Below are 21,498 nucleotides of genomic sequence, written 5' to 3' on the forward strand. Positions count from 1 at the left end.
TATTTTGACACAGGTTTTTAAAGAAAACAAGCCCTTCTACCAATTGCAACACTCACATGCTATCCTCCCAGGAGGAGCCGTCGCTACCATAACATCCCCATCCAATGACTGGAGAGCAGAGGTACCTTTCACCTGGGATGAGAAGACAGTACGCAACGGGGCGGTGCTTCCCGTCCAGAAGAGTTGGTCTTTTATTCTTCCGGGCTTTAGGTGTCTTTTCATATAGCGTAACCCTTTAGACGTTACAAAAATGTCCAGGTAGATTCAGATGCCATGGACCAATTATTTGGAATGACAGTGTTCTCTAAACATCTATTAGCAATATGTAAAAGTGATGACCAATATGACCAAAATTCTAGACATTTTTTCCAGCTTTATTGAGTAATAATTGGCATATAACACTGTGAAAGTTTAAGGCACAATGGGTTGATTTGATGCACTTCTATATTGCAAAATAATTACCATGATAGCGTGAGCTAACACTGGCATCATGCCACCTAACCACCACTTATTTTTTGTGGTGAGAACATTTAAGATCTACTCTCTTAACAACTTTCAATTATATAATACAGTATTATTAACTATAATCCCTATGCTGTAGGTTAGATCCCAGAATTGATTCATCTTCTAACTGGAACTTTATACTATTTGACCAAAATTTCCCCTTTTCCCTAACCCCAACACCCTGGTAACCACCACTCTACTCTCTGTTCCTATGAGTTCAGCATTTTTAGATTCCACATATAGGTTATATCACACAGTATTTGTCTTTCTCTATCTCTTATTTTGCTTAGCATAATGCTCTCAAAGTCTATCCATGCTGTGCCAAATGGCAGAATGTCCTTCTTTCTTATGGGTGAATAATATTCCATTGTATGTGTACACCACGTCTTTTTTATCCATTCATCCATTGATAGACATTGAGGTTGTTTCCATATTTTGGCTATTGTGAATAATGCTGCAATGAACATGGGAGTGTAGATATCTCTTCAAACTTCTGTTTCATTTCCTTTGAATATATATCCAGAAGTGGGATTACAGGGTCATATTGTAGTTCTACGTTTAATCTTTTGAGGAATATCAATAATGTTTTCCATAGTGACTGTACCAATTTACATTCCCACCAACAGTGCAAAAGGGTTCCCTTTTCTCCACATCCCCTGGCTAATATTTGTTCTTTCTTATCTTTTTGATGATATCCATTCTAACAGGTGTGAAATGATATCTCACTGTAGTTTTGATTTGCATTTCCCTGGTGATTAGTGATGTTGAGCACCTTTTCATGTACCTGTTGACCATTTGTACATCTTCCTTGGAAAAATGTCAATTCAGTTTGTCTGCTCATTTTTAAATTGGATTGTTTGTTTGCTATTGACTTGTATGAATACTTTTTATATATTTTGGATATTAACCCTTATTAGATATATGATTTGCAAATATTTTCTCCCATTCTGTAGGTTGCCTTTTCATTTTGTTGATGGCTTCCTTTGCTGTCCAGAAGCTTTTTAATTTGATGTAGTCCCATTTATTTATTTGCCTTGTGTTGCCTTCGCTTTGGTGTCAAATTCAAAAAATTATTGTCAAGACTAATGTCAAGGAGCTTACCCCCTATGTTTTTTCTAGGAGTTTTACAGTTTCAGGTCTTACGTTCAACTCTTTACTTCATTTTGAGTTGATTTTTGCTTATAGTGTAAGGTAGTAATCCAGTTTTATTCTTTTGCAGGTGGATATCCAGTTTGCCCAGCACCATTTATCGAAGAGACTATCCTTTCTCCATTGTATATTTCTGGCTCCTTTGTCATAAATTAATTGACATATATGCATAAGTTTATTTCTGGGCGAGTATCATACTGTTTTGATTACTATAGCTTTGTAAGGTAGTTTGAAATCAAGAAGTGTGATGCCTCCAGCTTTGTTCTTCTTTCTCAAGATTGTTTTGGCTATTCAGGGTCTCTTGTGGTTCCCTACAAATTTTAGGATTGTTTATCCTATTTCTGTGAAAACTGCCATTGGAATTTTGATAGGGATGGCATGGAATCTGTAGATCACTTTGGCTAATATGGACATTTTAACAATATTAATTCTTCTGATCAATTAGCATGGAATATCTTTCCATTAATTTGTGTATTATTTCAATTTCTTTCATCAATGTCATAGTTTTCAGTGTATAGACTGTTCACGTCCTTGGTTAAATTTATTCCTAAGTATTTTATTCTTTTTGATGCTATTATAAATGGAATTTTTTAAAATTTCTGTGATGGTTCATTGTTAGTGTATAGAAATGCAACTAATTTTTGTATATTGATTTTGTATCTTGAAACGTTACTGAATTTGTTTATTCTAACAGTTTTTTGGTGGACTCTTTAGAGTTTTCTACATATAATATTATGTCTGCAAAAAAGGACAGTTTTACTTCTTCCTTTCTGATTTAGATGGCTTTTATTTCTTTTTCTTGCCTAATTGCTCTGGCCAGGACTTCCATTACCATGTTGAATAAAAGTGGTGAGAGTGGGCATCCTTATCTTGTTCCTGATCTTGGAGGAAAAGCTTTCAACCTTTCACCATTGACTATGATGTTAGCTGTGGGCTTGTGTATATGGCTTTTATTATGTTGATGTACATTCTCTCTATGTTCAGCTTGTTGAGAGTTCAAAATCCTACATATTAATCAGAGACGAAATTGAATCAATATGACACACTACACAAGTTTACCTCCCAATATCTAAAATCCCTTGAAGTGACAGAAAAAAATTTCATAAGAATTCATCCTTCATTTACCTGACAAATATCTATTGCCTCCTACTATGCTCTAGGTGCTACTGTGGTGAATAGGTTCAGCAAGATTCTTGATCTTATGAAGCTTACATTCTAGTCAAGATGGGATGGCAGGGGAAAAAATACAGTAAACAAGCAAACAAATAAATATACACGATAATTACAGATGATGCATACTACGAAAGTAATTAAACAGAATGCTATGATTGAGAGTAATCCTCTTTTAGAGGAGATAGCATGTGAGCCAAGACCTGAATGGCCCAAAGATCCGGACTTGCAAAAGTCTTTGGGATAGAATATTCCTGGTAGAGGAAATAGCAAGTTCAAAGGCCTAGAGTAGATCTGAGCTTGGCCCATCTGAGGAATGGAAGATCAAAGTGCTATCCACAGACCAGGAATTTTGAAGAATGTCTAGAACAGAGGAATCAGAAGGGTTTTGATAGCCAGGGAGACAAGTACAAATTTTCCTAAGACAAACATGAATTCAGGTAATTCCCACATGATACTATCCTTAGTGAGGAAATACGGGATGCCGGACAAAGATCACAGGTAAAACAAAGGGTTAGGTGTGGAGAGAATAGCAGCCAAGGAAGTGCAGAGTTTCCTAGCACATCTCAATTCATTTCATTCAAGTGCCTCACCTTTTAAGTTTCCCTGAATAAATAGCACATTGCACACACTCAAGCCCTTTCCATCTCTCTCTGGGTGAAAGGGAGTCCTATAAAGAGAGATTGTTCTAGACAACCTCTTACATTGCTTCCAGATCCACCATTTCCAGATGTTAGATAATATTATAAAATAATAGAAACTAAAATATCTAAATTTAGGTAAGTTGTTTTCCTGTCATAAACAGAAAAAAATCAAATTTCATATGGAAATAACTGACAGACTGACTTTATTTTAAAATACAAAAATGTTATTTATGAACTTACTGAATAGTCTAAGGGAGAAAATTCCCATTTAGAGATTTCAATTCTAAATATCATTTGTTCCAAAACCTTCTACTGATCTCCCAAGAAAGCAAGATTTAGGGCTCAGAAACTGGGTTTAAGAAAACAGATCAGTTTCTGGGCCTAGTCATGTTGCCAAATACCTGTATGGCTTTGGACAATCCACCTCTTTTAACCTCAGATTCCTCAGCAGAAAATAGCAAAGATAACATATTCTACCAACTCCAAGGTTGACTCTTGGCATGCTAAAAATTAAAAAATTTGAAGATTTACAAAGGCTATGTATTATTGAGGTGGTATATAGCCCTGTCACCCAACCACTCATCAAAAACTTTTTAATTCTTACTACATGAAAAACCCTGAGTTAGACACTACAGTGTCTACAGAACAGTAAACATAGCTCCTGCACTCCTTACAATCGAGAGAAATAAGTAGTCAACTGACTACCAAAATAAGGTTGTGTGGGAACCATCTCTACTTTTCTAGGTGAGAATGATAGCTGTTGTTAAATGTGTTAAGGTATTTTAATTTTTTAAAATTCTGATTTTAAAATATCCCATCCATTTGGGAGAATCTTCTAAGTGAGAAGTTATAAACAGCGTATGGGACATGAGCAGATCTAGGAGAATTAGCCACAGGAAGACTTGCTCATTCCTGGAATTCATGCAGATCAGTAATTTTGGTTCTAAAAATAGCTTGGAGCTAAAAATATCTTTCAGAGTGAGAAGAATTTATCGGCCCATCAAGAAGAGAAAACATGGGAAAAGGAAGATGCCACATTCTTCTATGAGCTTTGTAATGGCGTCAGCTAATATAAATCACGGATTGGTGTGGGAGCAGGAAAAAGAAAAGAATGGCTGCTAGAGTCTTTTCAAAGAACAATCTCCATGAGTCAGAGTGATTGATTATTATGTGTAACGAAAGATAGGAAACGTCAATAATGATGGCATTTTCAAGCCTGCCTAACTGGGGAAATCTTGGTGTTATTGATGAAGGAAAGGAATTTAGCATGCTGAGCCCAGTGTGGATGGAAGGAGAAGGATGAACTCAGTCTGGTGAGTGTTCATTTGAGAGGAAAAAAATGGAACAGCCAAGTGGGAATGTTCGGCAGGAATTAAAGACAACACAGCAGGAGCTTGAGTGAGAGAACAAGGTGGAAAGTTTAGATTCGGGTGTGATTTGTACAGACATTATGTAGGAAGCAGACAGAACATTTGTAGCAGAAGAAAGAGCCCAGCACCCAGGCAGACCTTGCACAAGTGCTCAGAGTTCAGAGTTAGAGGACAGGAAGAAGAAGAAAAGCCCGGGTGGAGAGAAAGATCAATCAAGGAGATAGAATAACTTACCTTGGAAATGGGTAGAAGGTACTAAAAGGTTTCAAGACAAGTGATCCCTATATCCTTGAACTTCTTAGTCAAGAAATGTGTCAGTAAAGGAAAAGCAGTATGATGGCAGCTAGAGCGGACACCAACGTCACACTATGATTTTCTTTCAAGGTGAAGAAGAAACACACAGGTTGGGTTGGAAGTCTATGCAGAGAGGGAGTTTGAAGATGCCAGAGAGAGGGAATAAATATAACAACAGTGTCTCTCAGATGGAATCCAGCTTTGGAAAAAAATAAGGACACAGATTCCTTTGAGCAAGAGAGAAGGACAAGAGGTATAAATGAGAAGGTTCAAACATGTTCCAAGAAAGAAGGGAGCCTCTGAAGTTGTTCATTAAAAATAGAGCAGGGAGTCATTTATCAAGTAAGAATGCAGATTTCAGAAGCATTAAGAGATTCTGGAGTAGCTATTGGCAGACATGTGTTAAGTAACCATCCACCAAAGAGGAAAGCACTCGTGGCTAAGTAGTGAGTGCTGAATTTGGGCAGCAACCACAAAGTAAATATTTATTGAATTTCTTCTTTGTGTCAAGCATATGCACTTGAAGAACATAGGGTTCACACCTTCTGCTAGCAATGCTCTGTGACCTAGGCTCAGGGCAGCAAGCCCAGGGAGAGGATCATTTTGAGTGGAAGCGAGGAGAGCACTGAAGAAAGCGCTGGGCAGGCGTCAGAGTACTGAGGCTCTCATAAAATACTATTCTGGGTTCAAATACTTTTTCTTATTTTATACCGACAATACTTACCACCCTCAACATTCCTCAAAAATTGCATCTGGATCTTAAATATCATTCAATTCATTGTTTTTTTAAAAGGGACTGCTATGAGGTGACAGTATGAGGCAGAACAGCTCCACATTTATCGATTTTATGTATTTTGGTCTGTGTAACATGTCTACACTAGTAAGATTTATTTTGGTTGTAACAGAACACCAACCTGAACTAACGTAGGCTAAGGAGGAATTTAATGGATCAAGTAACTAATAACAGGAAGAGCAAGACGGGTGGGGCCTCTGGGATGAAGGAAGCCAAGGATACCACTGAGGTGTTTTCTCTCTCTCTCTCCATACTCTTTCTATCCAGGTGTAAGCTGTGCTTTCTCCCATTGCAGAATGACTTCTTCCTCCTAGTGAACATGGCCCCAGTCAGTTGCAAAGTCTCTTATAGCAACTCTCTCTCTGATCCCAAGGTCACGAATATTGAAAGAGTACCTGGTTGTGATTATTTCCAGGGTTAGGAAATGTGGGCATGAGCACAGGAAGTATGATTGGCCTGAATTGTTCAGGTGTCCAGTCCTGGCCAATCAATGATGGTTGTGAGAAGGAGACCTGGATACATTAGAAGTTGTCAGCTGGAGTAAGGAAGAAGGAAGAGTTCTCAAAAAGGGGGAAGGGAATTAGCATTCTGGAAAGTAAAAGAGTGAATAATTTTTAATAGATATCTTTGTCTTTGATCTTTTTAGCAGTTTTACCATGATTCATTAGGTATGGCTTTCTCTGCACTTATCCAAAATATTCATAAACAGTAGAATGGATAATTAAATTGCAGTCTGTTTACATAGTGGAATATTATACAGCAAGGAAAATGAATGAACTACAGTTATGACAGCATGGATGAAGCTCACAAACATAATGTTGAATAAAAGAAGACTTACACAAAATAATATATATTAAATTTTTCCATTTATTAGAAAGTTAGTCTATGATATTAGAAGTTAGAGGAGCTTCACATTTGACCAGGAGGGAGGGCACCAGCGGGCTGGTAATGTTCTGTTTCTTGATCTGAGTGGTATCACATGGTCATGTTCATCTTGTGATAATTAATTAATTTGTGTGCTTTCTGTAGCATGTTATATTTAAATAAAAAGGCTTTTTTTCTGCAAAAATGCTTTTTAGCAATGGAAGGGGGAAAAAAGAAATTCATCTGAGTTTAGTTTGTAAAAAGGTTACCACTTTTGAAAATCACTGATATAACTTCATCCCCTATTTCACAAACTAGAAAATAAAAATCCAGATGTATTAAATGTCTGATTCTAGGTCTCAGATATAATTAGTAGCAGAGTCAGAACTGAAGGCTGTTCTCAAATCCCAAACCGAAATCCAGAGCTTTCTACCAATCGCCATAATATATACATAATATACATAAGTAGATGGAAATCTTTCCAGTTCTGGGAAAGATTCATTCATTCATTTATCTGGCATCTATTACAGGGCAGCCATTGAGCTAGGCTCAGGGAGCCCTCAGTTCACCGCCCTGCAGCCCAGTGAATGCTGTAATAGAAACATAAACCCAGTGCTGAGGAACACAAGTAAGGAGCACTCTCTCCTGGGTGGATCAGGGGCACCATTATGGAGGTATACTTATTTGCGGACTAGATATTCCAAGAGTCATATGTTCAGTGGTTATGTGAGTGAACTGCTGCAATACTGCCTGGGTTGAAGCCGTGGCCACATCACTTACCTGCTAGGTGGGTATGACCACACTGTATACCCTTAGGTTAGTCACATGCGCTCTCTGTGCTTCAGTTCCCTCAGCTGTAAAATGGGGACAAATTATGGAAGTTAATATATGTAAAGGCTTGGGAAGGTGGTGGGCAAATACAGTGGGTCCCAAGGGTGAAGGAGGGCTCACTGGGAAAACTCTGACTGAGTGGGGAGGAGTATTTTATCACTGTCATTGTTTAGAATTGCCAACATATGATGGTTAGAAAAAGCAGACTCATTTTTTGGTTTTGTAATTGTTTTTAGTTCTCTATAGACAATGCAACCCCTTACTGCCAGCATCTGAAGCAGATACTTCCGTGCCCTACACTGCACCCTTGACACTACCCACTACCAGATACACAGTAAGTACTCCATAGACATTTGCTAGTATCACTGTTATTATTTAGGTATGGGAGCCCATGTAGGAATTCTCCAGAAGAACTAGGGTGGAGGAGGGTGGGAGGTCTTCCTGACAGAGGAAACAGTGCATGCAAAGGCAAGTAAGTGAAAGATTATGTTCATTTAAACTATCAGTTAATACCCGAGCTGGGAAGAGATCTGGGCTTTCCTGAGGATAGTAGTTCCTACACTGGGAAGGAAAGCGAATCATTGTGAATCTTTTCTTTGATCGGCGCTGTTGAAGGCCACTTGAAATTTCACATGAGATCCTTCTGCCTTCAGTGTACCATTTCCCCACTCCTCGGCATTGTACTTGGTTGCCTTTCTGCTCTAGAGTCAAGGATGGCTTGAAGATATCCACCTTGAGAGCGCAGATCTGCCAACAAGCTATTTCTGTGCAGTGCTTCCTACTGCACCAACATGAGTGCCTCCTTTGATGATAAGAATAATCATCTGCTTTGTCTTCTAAAGGGTTCTTAATGCCAACACTCCATGGTTTTTCTCCGTGAGTGCAATTAAATACAGGGAGGGACAAAGCCCAGTTAAATAATTCATAAAAGCACAACTACAGAAAGAAAATTTTAGTTTGGTTTTTTCCATCAGTCAGTGTCTGAGCTGCTACCAAGGTAAGGGACTCTCTTACACTGAGGACTGTCACCATTGTAGGAGTCCACAGCAGAGAGAGTCGTCATCTTACTTACTTACGTCTTCCCAGGAGGACTGTCAGTTGGCTTGGGCTGCTATAACCAAATACCATAGATGGGGAGGCTTAAAGAACAACTATCAGTTTCTCACGGTTCTGGAGCCTGATGAGGCTCCCCTTAGAGACACTGCCTTCTAGCTCTGTCATCACACGGCAGAGAGAGCGCCAGCTCTGGTGTCCTTCTTCTTATAAGGGTACTAATCCCATCATGAACCAACTAAACCTAAGTACCTCCCAAAGGCCCCACCTCCAGATACCATCGCGGTGGGGACTGGGGCTTCAACATATGAATTTTGAGGGAATACAAACATTCAGTCCATAGCAAGGATGAATGGAGGGACTGTAAGAATGCCAGACACTGGCACATCATGTAAGTGACCTAGCAAGAAAACCAGAAAACAAAAATTTCTATTTCAGTCAAAATTAAAAATAAGCAATAAATTGAATTTACTTTAGAGAGTAAATATCATCTGTAATTGTAACTCCTCTCTGACTCCTCCAAACGGGGGGACTCCCAAACTAGAGAGTGAAACAAAATAACAGATCAAATACACCAAAATCCAGAATTGTTCCCACTGGAGAACACGGATTAGACAGAGGAATTTTTAATCCATGGATTGTTTTATTAAATCGATAAACCTCAGAACACTGTGTAAAATAATCTGGACCAAATAAGATTTATTTTAGAAACAATAAAATCCCATTATAAAGCAGGGAATTTATGATTCTCTAGCCTAGGCCAAATTACATATCCCAGCATAAGCTTAGGAACTGTGGAGACCTCCACCTGCATCCTGGCTTCACCACTCGCCAGTTACGTGGCCTTGGATACGTTATTAACCTCCATGAGCTTCAATTTCCTCGTCTATAAAGTGGGGTTAATAGTACTACCCACCTCATAGAGTTGTTGCTAAAATTAAGCGAAGTTTAGACAGAAAGCATTTGGAACAGAGCCTAAAACATAGTAAACATTCTATTTATTTACTAATAATAGCCACTTTTTGTACTTATTAACCATTACCCCAGCACAGGTACATGACCAATGCCATTTGGGAGGCAAGACTCTGGTGAAATCAGAAAAGCAAAGTGTAATTCACCCTGTCAAAATGCCGGGCAAGGGTCTCCTGAACCCCTGTGGTGCCCACTAGACCACATCACCTCATGCTGCCGTCAGATCAGAACCACCAGGCTCTAGGAACTTCAGAGGAAACGGGAAGCTCTCACACACACTAAATGCAACATGGCTGAAACTCAACTTGCTATCTTCTCAGCCCTCTTTTACCCATTTCCCAGGCCCCAGTCTTCCTCCTCCTGCTCCTATTTTCTATGCAAGTCCAGGGGTCAACTTACACGTCACCCTCTTGCCTGAGCCCACCCATCACCTGTAAAACATACATTGGAAATATATCATTTTCAAGCACACTGCTGCTGCGCTGGGTTCAGCCTACATTATTTCTCAGCTGGACTGCTGCACTAGCTCCTTTATGCATCTCTCTGCTTCTACGCTTGCTCCAGGCCAAACGTTCTCTACAAAACCTCCAGGGGAAGCTTTCAAACTTGCAAAACCAATCATGAAACTTCCCTAATAAAATCGACATTTCTTTTAAGCCATGTCCCTTCTCCTCTCTCCACTCTCAATTCCCTCTACTCTCACAGTCCTATTTCACACTCACCATACAGAATCAGGACAGGTTCCCAAATCTCCCACATTCTCTCCTAACTCTGTGCCTTGGGCACATGCTCTTTCTTCTGCTTGGGACTCCTCCAGCAGTTTTTCTATGCAGAAATCCCCAGCTCACCCTACAAGGCCCAGTTCAAGTGCTGCCGCCTCTCTGGAGCCTTCCCTAACTTTTGCAGGATAACCCAGGTGCTCTGTCTTCCACACATTTATGGCATTGTGCATAGCTCCATAACGAATGTTTTCACTGTTTTGTAATGGTTTGTTTGCAGGAATATCCTCCAACACTGAGCTTGTGTGATACTATGATTTATAAGAAATATACATAATTGTTAATTCAGATGACTGAAATATATTTCTCAGATATAGTTGGTCTTCATCCACAGTTCTTGGTTCACAGTTCCCAAAACCCTTAGAATTTCTTGAGAGATAAGAGCAATAGGAACATGTTTTGTTACAATATTTAGCCTCTTGATCTCAGTTTCTAAAAATGCTTCCGGGCCATAAAAGTGAAATGGGTGTCTTGTCTATGTTAATGAAGGTGACTTTTGGACCAGACCCAAAGTTGGGGGCTGGTGTCAGTGGAACCAACCATCTGACCAGAGGATTGAAACCTTCTGTCCCACCTCTGATTTTGTGACCTTGTTCTGTGTATCTCTTCATGTGGCTGTTGATTCAGATCCTTCAATATCCTTTGCAATAAATTGGTAATCAAGTGAGTAAACGGGTTTTCCTGAGTTCTGTGAGCTGATCTAGCAAAATTAATCAAACCCAAGGAGGGGGTCATTGGATCCTCCAGTTTGCAGCCAGTAGGTCAGAAGCACAGATAACCACCTGCACTTGTGGCCGGTGTCTGAGGTGGAGGGCAGTCTTTTGGGCGTGAGCCCTTTACCTGTAGAATCTAATTCTATCTCTGGGTAGATGGTGTCAGAATTGAGCTGAATTCTCAGACACCCTGTTGGTATCTGGGAACTGTCTGTTGGTGTGGGGAAGCCTCCACATATGTTGGAATTGGGTCCAGGAACCCTTTGCAGCCTGGATATTGTAGACCACGATAATAACAATGATAGCAATGAAATAATAATAGTAGTCTTTTCTTCTGTTTCTAAAAATTGCTATTAAGGTTGAGTCTTTGGTAGATTCAGGGTAACTTGCTAAGCCATTTATTACCTTGAACCATATAAAATTGCTCTTTTTATTGGTCGAAATGGTCACTTATTGGTGATTTCACGTACTTCAACCTAAAACATGCATCTTTTTAATTTAATCTTCACAACAACCCCACAAGATAGATATGTGATTATCCCCATTCTACAGGTAAGAAAATTGAGGCTCAGAGGTTTTAAGTAACGTTGCCCAAGGTCACTGGACAAGAAAGTGAAGGAGCCAACCAAGACTCTAATCCCAAACTGCCTGACTCTCAATGCTCTTAACCAGTACTGTATCCTGACTCCCAGGATTATTTACTTAATTGGTTAATCAACTAATGAAGCAAAGACATGGGGGTCCCAGAGATATGATGATGGTCGCCTAACACAAAGATGGAAGTTTGTGTTCTGCAAGTCCAGAGAGGACCAATCCTGATGTTTGTGGGCAAGCTGAAGCAGGTCTGTCAGCAACAAGCGTAGGCTGTTAAATACTGAAATGAGCTAATAAGGAAGGTTATAGAATCTCCTTCAAGGGAAGGATTTCTTCCCCCAATGGAGGATAGATTCTCATCTGTCTGAGCTGGTTTAAATATAATCCTTTGTGAAAGGTCAATAAATTGGGTTCACCAAGTCCTTTCCAGGCTCCTTATGATACTCAGATACACTGGCTTAAGGTGGCTCAGCACATGGCCTGAAAATGGGAGGGTGCTGATCCCCCAGCCAGAAATAATCTCTTCCTCCTTTAAATTCTCTTAGCCCTCTGATTTGACCTTCATTGTGACATATGTAGTGTTTTTTTATGCTGTTCTGCTTTCTGCAAGAGAAAAATGCATCTAAATCATGAAGTGTGTGTGGTTCATCTTGATATCTCCCACTGTACCTAACACAGTGTTTAACGCTGCATTTAAAAAAATCTGATTAAATGGAACTTCTTTCCTCTTCTAAAAGAATCCTGTAGTATCAGCAGAGAAGTCCCCAGTTTCTGTCTAAAATCTATTATCAAAACTGAGCAACTCATACCATGAGAACGAAGTTCCCTTAAGTGTGCTTTTTGCTCCAATCATTATCAGACATAGCATAATTTTTTCTCTCCCTCTCAGCATCATTTTGAAATATGGTCATTTAGATGTTAATTCTTTCCAGGTAAAATGTCTGAAAGAAGAACCAGCATTTCAGTCAATAAGAAAGAGATCTAGCTAGATTACTAGCAGAAAATAACACATCCACACATCTAAGTAAGTGGTCAGCAATTCCCAGTTAAAGTCACTACCACCTCAAAATAATTCTAAGGGAAAAGCTTTTTCCATAATTGTCACTCCATAGAACTATAACTTTTCATGATGATAATGAATAAGTACAATTAAAAATGCTCTAGACTTTTATTCTCAATAAAAATAACAATAACAACTACACTTGTACAGAACATTAAAGTAAAAAATAAACTTTCAAATGATCTGGCTCATTTGATCCCCATAACAATCCTTACCATTTATATCACCACTTTAGAAGATATTTACAGGAAACTTGGATCAGAGAGATGAAGAAAATTGTTATGAGTCACAAAGCTAGGAATAGCAGAGTCTACACTAGAACCCAGCGTTTTTCTCATTCCAAATCTCATGATCTTTCCTCTGTATCATTCTGTCCACATAGCCAATCATAAAAAAAAAAAAAAAGGCATTTCTACTGTAGCAGTATAGGAAATCAAGATCCAGAGAAAAATGAACAATGTGCTGGAGGGGACACGTTTTCTCAATTTTGGTAATTGAGCTTGAACATTAATTCCTCACTTCTTGTAAAGAATGTCAATAGCTAAAATTAATTGAGCATTTACATCTTGCCACTGTATTAAATGCTTTCCATGGATCAGCTCATCTAATCCTTATAACAAGTCTAGAAGGTTGGTCCTCTTCCCATTTTATGAATGTAGAAGCTACAGCTTACAGAGATTAAGCTGTAAAACCTTAGCTTTCCAGAGATCACGTGGTTGGGAAAGTTAAGTTTCAGAGCTGTGGTCTGAACCATATCAGCTGAACCCAGAGCCTAGGATCTTAACTATCATACTAATCTGCTATGCCTGTGGTTCTCAAAGTTTGGTCCTTGGCAGGCAGCACTAACATCCCTGGAAACTTACTAGGAATGTAAATTTTCCAGGCACACCTCATACCTACTTTGGAAGTTGGGCCCAGCAATTGGTTTTAGCAAGCCCTCTAGGTACTTGTAAGGCACGCTACAATCTGAGAACCCCTGTGCAAGACTGAAACAAGCATCAATGGTAACCATTTACAAGGATTCAGTATATTTTCTGTGCTTTCAGGGGATGCAAGAAGGAAGTGAGAGAAATTGGAGACAACTAATAAGGTGGTTGAAAATGAAAACCTTCAGGGGATAGTAAAGCTAAAAAGGGAAGAAATACCCTTAACTAGTGCACGCAGAAGCTGAAAACAGCAATGATGAGCAATTAATCAGGCAATATGTTACACTGTAATCAAGGATCAGAAAATTCCGGAAGGACTAAATGACACAGAGTTTATTACTGCATGGTAAATGATCATTAATAAAATGGGGCTGTTAAAAGAACTAAAGAGATGAATAATCATGGAAGGAAATGTCAGCTGTAGAAGGAATAACTTGTGGTCTTAATCACTCGGAGAAATTGCAAGTCTGGACACAGAATCAAAAGGAAAGAATGGAAATTAGCAGTGCTATGAAAACATGGCACAAACCTGAATGCTTTTTATATAAAATCAAGATAGTTACAAAGACGCCATGCACTGGTTAATGAAAAGTTTGACCTGGCTAACATTTCAACTGCTAAAAATAATGAATTTACCTAATTTTAGTATTCCATTGTTTAGCATTGATCCCCACCTCTAGTATAGAAACAAGAAATTACCTTGTTGGAATTGCTACAATGTAGAGATTACTCAAGTTGGAATTTATCTGGCCCCACTCGTTATTCCTTGCATTTATCTGGCTGATGGCTCTTGCTGATCTGTAACTTTCCTAAACAGCTACCTCTGCACATGAGCACTTCCAAAGACAGGACCAAGAGCAGCTTCCCAGGGCACGTCATTCCGACATCATTCATTATGTCTCTTTAGAGGACTGCTTTTTTAAAGTGTAATGTGGAGGGACTGAAAAGTGCTATCAAGAAGAAATATACCCACAAGTGAGCATAAAAAGGAAAAGGATTTCAACAGAGACACCAAAAGTCATTATACAAAAAAACTGTAGGTTATTCCTTTCATGTGATGGCTCATGATTTGTCTTTTTTTTTTTTTTAATCTCTGTCAGTTGTTTAAGAGGAAGCAAATCAAAGAGAATACAGTGACTGAAGCTGTCAAAGGGAATACTAACCAGTAAAATCCTCTAACTGGACTTTATGAGAATATATCATAATGTCCATGGAGGAAAAGTTATGCTCTTCTCTACCTTAGCATTTTGCAGCAATTTTCCATTCTCATATCAACAAAAATTAGCTAAATGAGCTAAAATGTACTGACTATTTACTATGTGCCAGGAATCATTCTAAACTTGAAACATACAGTATCTCTTGAAATTTTCATGGCAACTCTATGATGTATGTACTATTGTTGCCCATTTCATATTTTACAGCTAGAGAAATTTTATGGCAGAGTTAATGTTCCAAAGATAGTCTAAAATAATTCTTCCCCTTCCTATATGTACAAGCTGTTCACTCCACTAAGAGGTGGAGCTTACATTCCCCTCCTCTTAAATCTGTGCTGGGTCTAAGACTAATTTGACCAATAGAATGCAGGAGAAGACATACTATGCATACTCTAAACCAGGTATTAAGAAGGCCTGGCAGCTTCTACATCTTGAAATCTAGCCACCCTGTTGTGAAGAAGCCCAAGCAGCATGTGAAGAGGCTCAGATGGACAATAACCAAGACCCCTGGCCAATAGTTTCAAGTGAGCTCCCAGCCAACAGCCAGCAACAACTTGCCAGTTATGAGAGTGAGCCATCTTGGAAGTATATCCTCTAGGCCTAGTTAAAACACTTGAGCTGGTGGCACATGGAAAAGACACAGGCTCCAACAACTCCTATCCATATTGCAAACTCATTGTTATTTTAAGCTGCTAAATTTTCAGGTAGCTTATTACATAGCAATAGATAACTAAAACAGTGAACTACCCAAGATCACACAGTAGGACAGTTCAACCTTAGGTAGGCCATGCCTTTCACGCTCAAATAAATTAACAAGCTGCATATAAGGATGTGCAAAGAAAGGATTCTAATCAGCACCAGAGGCGAATGGAAGATGTGCTTATATGGACAACTTTATTCAACAAATAGTCACTGAGAACCTGTAAGGTGCCAGATAGTGAGCCCAGATGCTATAGATATGAAGTTGAATAGTCAGAGTTCTGAGCTCAAGGAATTCTCCATGCAAGGCCACTAAGACAAAATTTCAATACCATAAGAAATGATCAAATTGATGCAAAATAATGGATAATATAGATGCTTGGGATCACTTGGGGACCTGACTCTTCATTTTTCGCATCCACCCAAAGGCAAGGAATTACAGGGTAAGATTTGGAGTAAGCTTGGAGTGGGTGGGTGTAGGAGAAAAAAGCAAGCAAACTTTCATGGTAGATCAACAACGACAACACAAACTAAATAAATGAGTGTGTGTGTGTGTGTGTGCGTGTGTGTAGGAAAGGTAAGCAAAATATGAGAAACGGATATTAGGAGAGGGAAAAGTCCAGTCATTTCAATTTGTCTTTGTGTGCACATGCACGCCGGCACACACACACAGACATAGCACTCTTATGTAACAGTCCATGGTCCAATGGACCATACAAGGTCCACGGAAATATTATGACCAAATTGAATGTCAGAGAGTTCTTTAAAAATTGTTACAGGGACTTCTAGTTCCAACATGGAGTAGCCTCATTTCTCCCTCTTACAGTGGCAGAGGTCTTCCCTCTTACAACGAAGAATTCATAAACATAACAGCACAAGCAAGCTGACTAAAACTCTGAAAGGTGGGAAGAAGATAGACTGCCTAGGAATTTTAGGACTTGAGCAACGACATAGCAGTGAGTTCCTCCCCACCAGCACCCCCTTATATATCCCAGATGTGGCACTGCAGAAGCCTCTAACTGGAAAACACCAACATGCACAGACCAAAAAGAAGACCCTAAGAAAAGCCTATTCCTCCTAGCCAAAAGACTAGGAAGAGGGAGGCCCTTCAACAGAAAACCATTTTGGCAATACTACCTTATCCCAGGCAAATGGCACTCCGTCCACTCAATAGTTTCCGAGGGGCTGAGTAGGGAGCTGATCTTCCGCCCCACTCTCCATCCCACCCACCCCCACCCCCAACAGAAGCAATTGGTAACACAGTTTCCCCCGCCCAGGATGGTGTCAGTGAGGTCCAGTGGCAAGCAGAGCCTCCCACACCTACTGGGTAGCAATGAGACTACACAAACTGTGAGTCACATCTAGTCCCCCCATCCCTGTGTCATTGGATCCCAGTGGGGAGTTGAACCTCTGTGCCCACCTGGCATCAATGAGGTGGAAAGAGGAGGCATGAGGCCGAATTAGTTGGCACTCATCTCCCCTTTCCCTCCCTTGATGTCAAGGATCGCCAGCAGGTTGCTTCTGCCCCAACCTGCAGCAACAAAGCAGGTGAGTCAGCCCTCTGCTTCCCCCCTCTTGTTTTCCCCCTGGTGTCAGCAGGACACAGTCTCGAGATGCCATCTTACTCGGAGGCAATGAGGCAATACAAGCTGATGCCCCGCTTTCTCAGAGAAGATGTCATAGGACTAAGTAGGGAGCTAACTTCTACTGCATCCACATACAAGAAGCAGTGTGGGCCAGCTCTCCACTTCTGGTATTGGCAGAGCACATCAGGAAACCAGACATATCCACTCATCCAGCCCTCAAGCTACACTTCAATAAAGGGAATATCTACTAATAAAAAAGATTAAATAGGACCCAGAGTTCCATAAAATAATATCCAGAATGTCCAGAATACAAACAAAAATCACTCATCATACCAAGAACGAGGAAAATCACCACTTAAATTATTAAAGACAATCCACAGCCACCAACACTGAAATTAATCAGATATTGGAATTATCTGACAAGGACTTTAAAGCAACCATCATAAAAATGCTTCCACAAGCAATTACAAATTCTCTTGAGACAAACAAAAAAATAAAAACAATGATCAACAACATTCTCTCTTACATTATTAAGTTTATATAACTGGCAGCTCTGGCTATGCCACTTTTTCTTCCTCAAGGTACACAAGTTGTTGGCTCTGTAACAATAAGGATATTGCAGCCACCTGAAATATTTATAGAGCTGGCCCTCATTTTCCAAAGAAACGAAGATATTATTAAGCAATTGAATCTTGTAAAGAACTCAGAGCCAACACGATGCTGTTGAAGGAGGTCATTGAGAGGACGTGACCCCCAGTTGACCCACTGGAGCTGGACCCCAGCAATTGGAGGCTCCTCAGCCTCTCCTCTATCCTTAGAATGTAGGTTCCACTCACCATTCCCACACTAGGAGCTGTTTCAAGGATGGAGCCTTGAGTGAGTAAGGTATTGTTGAGACTATCCGGACTGTGTATGTGACTGAATCCAGTTAATGCTTCTTTATAAACTTTTAAGATTCTGCCAGGTAGGTACAGAGATCTACTCCTCTCACAGCCACGCAAGACGAGCCTCATATGTAAGTTCCCTTGCTTGTTAAACCTGCCACCTTAAATCTGGAGTGATGCGCCTCTTTTTTGGTCTCTCCTTGCCCTCCATGTATAGGGGCCAGTTTCAGATTTCATCTGGAAATCCCCAACTTTTCAAACCAACAGATGCACAACATATGACTGCAGTTAATTTCATTGTTCCACGTTAGTTGCTTACCAATTTCCCAAAAATTTCATCCCACGTATTCATTTGCTTAACTTCTATCTCAAAACTTAAAATCCTCTAATAAAAATACTCTAGAACATGGTGCAAGGAAGAAATATTGAGTATTTTTGGCTCGACGTTGACTTTTGTTTACCCTTGATGCTGAAAAAATGTACTTCCTTTCTTCTGAAGAAAAAAAATTGTCAAATGTTTACTGTGGGATAAGACCTTAAAGAGAGAAATGCTTCTGATGACCTCCCTTCATTAAGGTTTTAGCTTTCCACAGTAGGAATCAAGAGGTGCCCCCAAAGTATACCCTTGCCTAATTCCTGCCAGAAAGCCTGAAATTACACGGTCAGAGTCTTTGTGCATTAAACACTTTTCAATCTTCAGTCATCTTCTCTTGAAGTGAAAATACTCTGTGGACCTCAGTGATGAATGCCCTGGTAGGTCTCAGAAGACATGAGCTCCATCTGACTCCACTACTCACTGCCCAGTGTGACTTTGGGCAAGACTTTTAACCGCTCTAACTCTGTTTTATTATTTGTAAAATGTGGATAACCCATCTTTCTGGCCCACTTGGCAGAGTGAACAAGAACAATAAAATAATGCATACGTGGATACTGTATACAACGTAATGAGATATACAAGTGATTATGATTAGCAGATAGCTTTTTGTAGAATTTTGTAAAAATTAGTTCTCATGTCTGAACAAACTGTTCAGTAATAAAACATGCAAATAGAATTGTAGGGGCTGCCAGAGGGCTAGTAGGTGTATCAAAAGGAGTTAGAGGATCCTGAGATGGAAAGAAGGAGGTTGCCACAGACGAATTTTGCTACATCTCAAGTTGCCCCTGCAGGGATGTTTAGTTGGAATGAGTGATCCTTGCAACAAGTCCAGAGGAGTGTATGCTTAGGACCTAGAGGATTAGTGGGGCAAAACATGCTGTTTATGCACATGATACACAGATCCAAGGATGTGGGCAACAGCCAAAGGTGCTCCACAACGAGACACACTCTTCAGTTAACACTAGTCTTGAAGTGTGTTAAACATTTATTTCCCCCACAATTCACTTTTGTTCAAAAGTTGTTCTCTGTTTTATAACCCCAATACCTGAAAGGCTGTAGAGGTGTTAGGAAAAAGTAAGGGAATGAATATCCAAAGGTTGGATTCTAACTTGATCCCATTACTAACTTACTGTGTGACCGACCTTGAGCATCTCTCTAACGCTCTAGAACATTGAACTACATATTATACATATTTACTATCTGTCGTTGGGAGACTTTTTCTAATTTGCTTCACTCTTTTGTTGGCATCTGCTTTGATACTAAAAAAAATACAAAAATTACTGGTCTTGGGAACTATTTCCTGATATAGAGTTTAATTTTCTTGCAGCCAAACTATCTGTAACATCACTCAGAGTAGTGACTCGCACTACTATTTCGCAAGTGTGTATATGTGTGGATTCTGATAATTTTGTACTCTGTAGGGGAGGAAGAAAAACACAACTCAAGTTGAGAAAAAAAATTATCCTCAAAAATGTTTCTTTATAACTGTGTTTAAAGACCTTTGTTAAGGTTGGAGTTTGAGATGGCGTTAAGGTGGTAAACCATGACAGAGAATGATGTAAAAGTTCAGGCTTGGCAGTCAGAAAGACCCAGGTTGAATCCTTGGTCTGCCACCCACTAGCTAAGTGACTTTCACACAATGGTAAATTGAGATAACATGTAGGTTGCAGATCAGGTTTTCTATGGTGGTTAAAAACAATGCAAAAAAATCCTTACACAAATAAGAAGTCAATTCAATAAATAATGCCTTTATCATAATGATGGTTGTGATTACTAGGGGCAGAAAGAGAGCATAGAAAGAGCCCAATCCTCTGCTCCTAAAGCAGCAAAGCCATCCTCAGCTCTGTAGAACTTTCCGAGAGGGACTGGAAGCCTGCCACTCATTTCAAGAATTTCCATCCACATCCTCTGGCTTCTTTGCAATAGACCACAACATATCCTCTGAGATGCCCAATTATCCCGCAACTCCTGGATGCTGTTTCCCCACGAGAAGTAAAAAAAGGTCTATCTTCCAATTTCCGTGACCTAAGATGATGATCATAGCTATAATAGTAATAATAATAATAATAATACTTACCACTTATTCATTTATTGGGTCCTTTCTATAGGCCAAGCACTGTCCTAAGTCCTTTACACATACTATCTTGTTTCATCTTTTCATCAATTTTCTGACATAGGTACTATTACTCCATTAAAAGATAAGAATCTCAAGGCTCAAATTGGTGAATAACTGAAAGAGCAAAGAGTCAACCCCACTTGCTTATTCACTGCTCTGTTCTGACTTACGTGATGCACTAAAATGCTTAGACTTGTTAATATGTAACCCAGACTCCTGAGCTGCTAGGAATTTATGATAATTGTATAATTAGAATTTCAAATTTAGGGCAGTGACTGAGAATTATTATACTTCATTATGTGACCTTACAAAAGTATTTACTATAATAAATTTGTCTGCACTATCTTTTGGAGAAGTCTACAGTCTTCTTAAGCAGTCATACATACTTAAGAAATATGAATGAGACTGTATCCTCGACAAACAAGAAGATGCTCAAATTAAATAATAATTGTAAATATTATCATTGTAAATATATATGTAAATACAACGCGGCAGGCACAATTATAAGCATCATACATATATTATTTAACTTAATCCTCACAGCCATTCTATAAAGTGGGTATTATTAAAACTCCCATTTTACAGACGAGAAAACAAAGACAGAAGTATAACTAACTTATTTTGAAAGAGTTGATTAAACACCCAGAATAAGAAAAAGACTTTATAAGTGAAGAACATAGAACAAATGCAAATTCAAGAATCATTCTTCATATTCAATTCAAAACAATCACAATAATGAGAACAACATAGAAGTTATGCCATGACTGAGAGACATTAATGATCAACTTAAAAATAAGTCCAGTTTGAATATATCCCAGATGTGTCGAAATTCATACCACTGAGGCAAAGTCAGCAAACCCTTTCATTTTGCTAAGATTTAGTCTCAGAGGCCCAAGACAATACAGAA

At 39.3% G+C, this 21,498-nt stretch overlaps 1 long non-coding RNA gene across 1 annotated transcript; it reads left to right on the forward strand.

The window, feature by feature from the left end:
• Nucleotide 1: 1 nt before the first annotated feature.
• On the forward strand, nucleotides 2-16,017 carry LOC111770188 (uncharacterized). The gene is made up of 4 exons (XR_002803287.2): nucleotides 2-121; nucleotides 7,319-7,416; nucleotides 7,856-7,953; nucleotides 13,837-16,017. It is a non-coding gene; the product is annotated as an uncharacterized lncRNA (long non-coding RNA).
• The last annotated feature ends 5,481 nt before the right edge of the window (nucleotides 16,018-21,498 follow it).

This window comes from Equus caballus, chromosome 23, assembly GCF_041296265.1.
Source record: "Equus caballus isolate H_3958 breed thoroughbred chromosome 23, TB-T2T, whole genome shotgun sequence".
Lineage (NCBI taxonomy): Eukaryota > Metazoa > Chordata > Mammalia > Perissodactyla > Equidae > Equus > Equus caballus.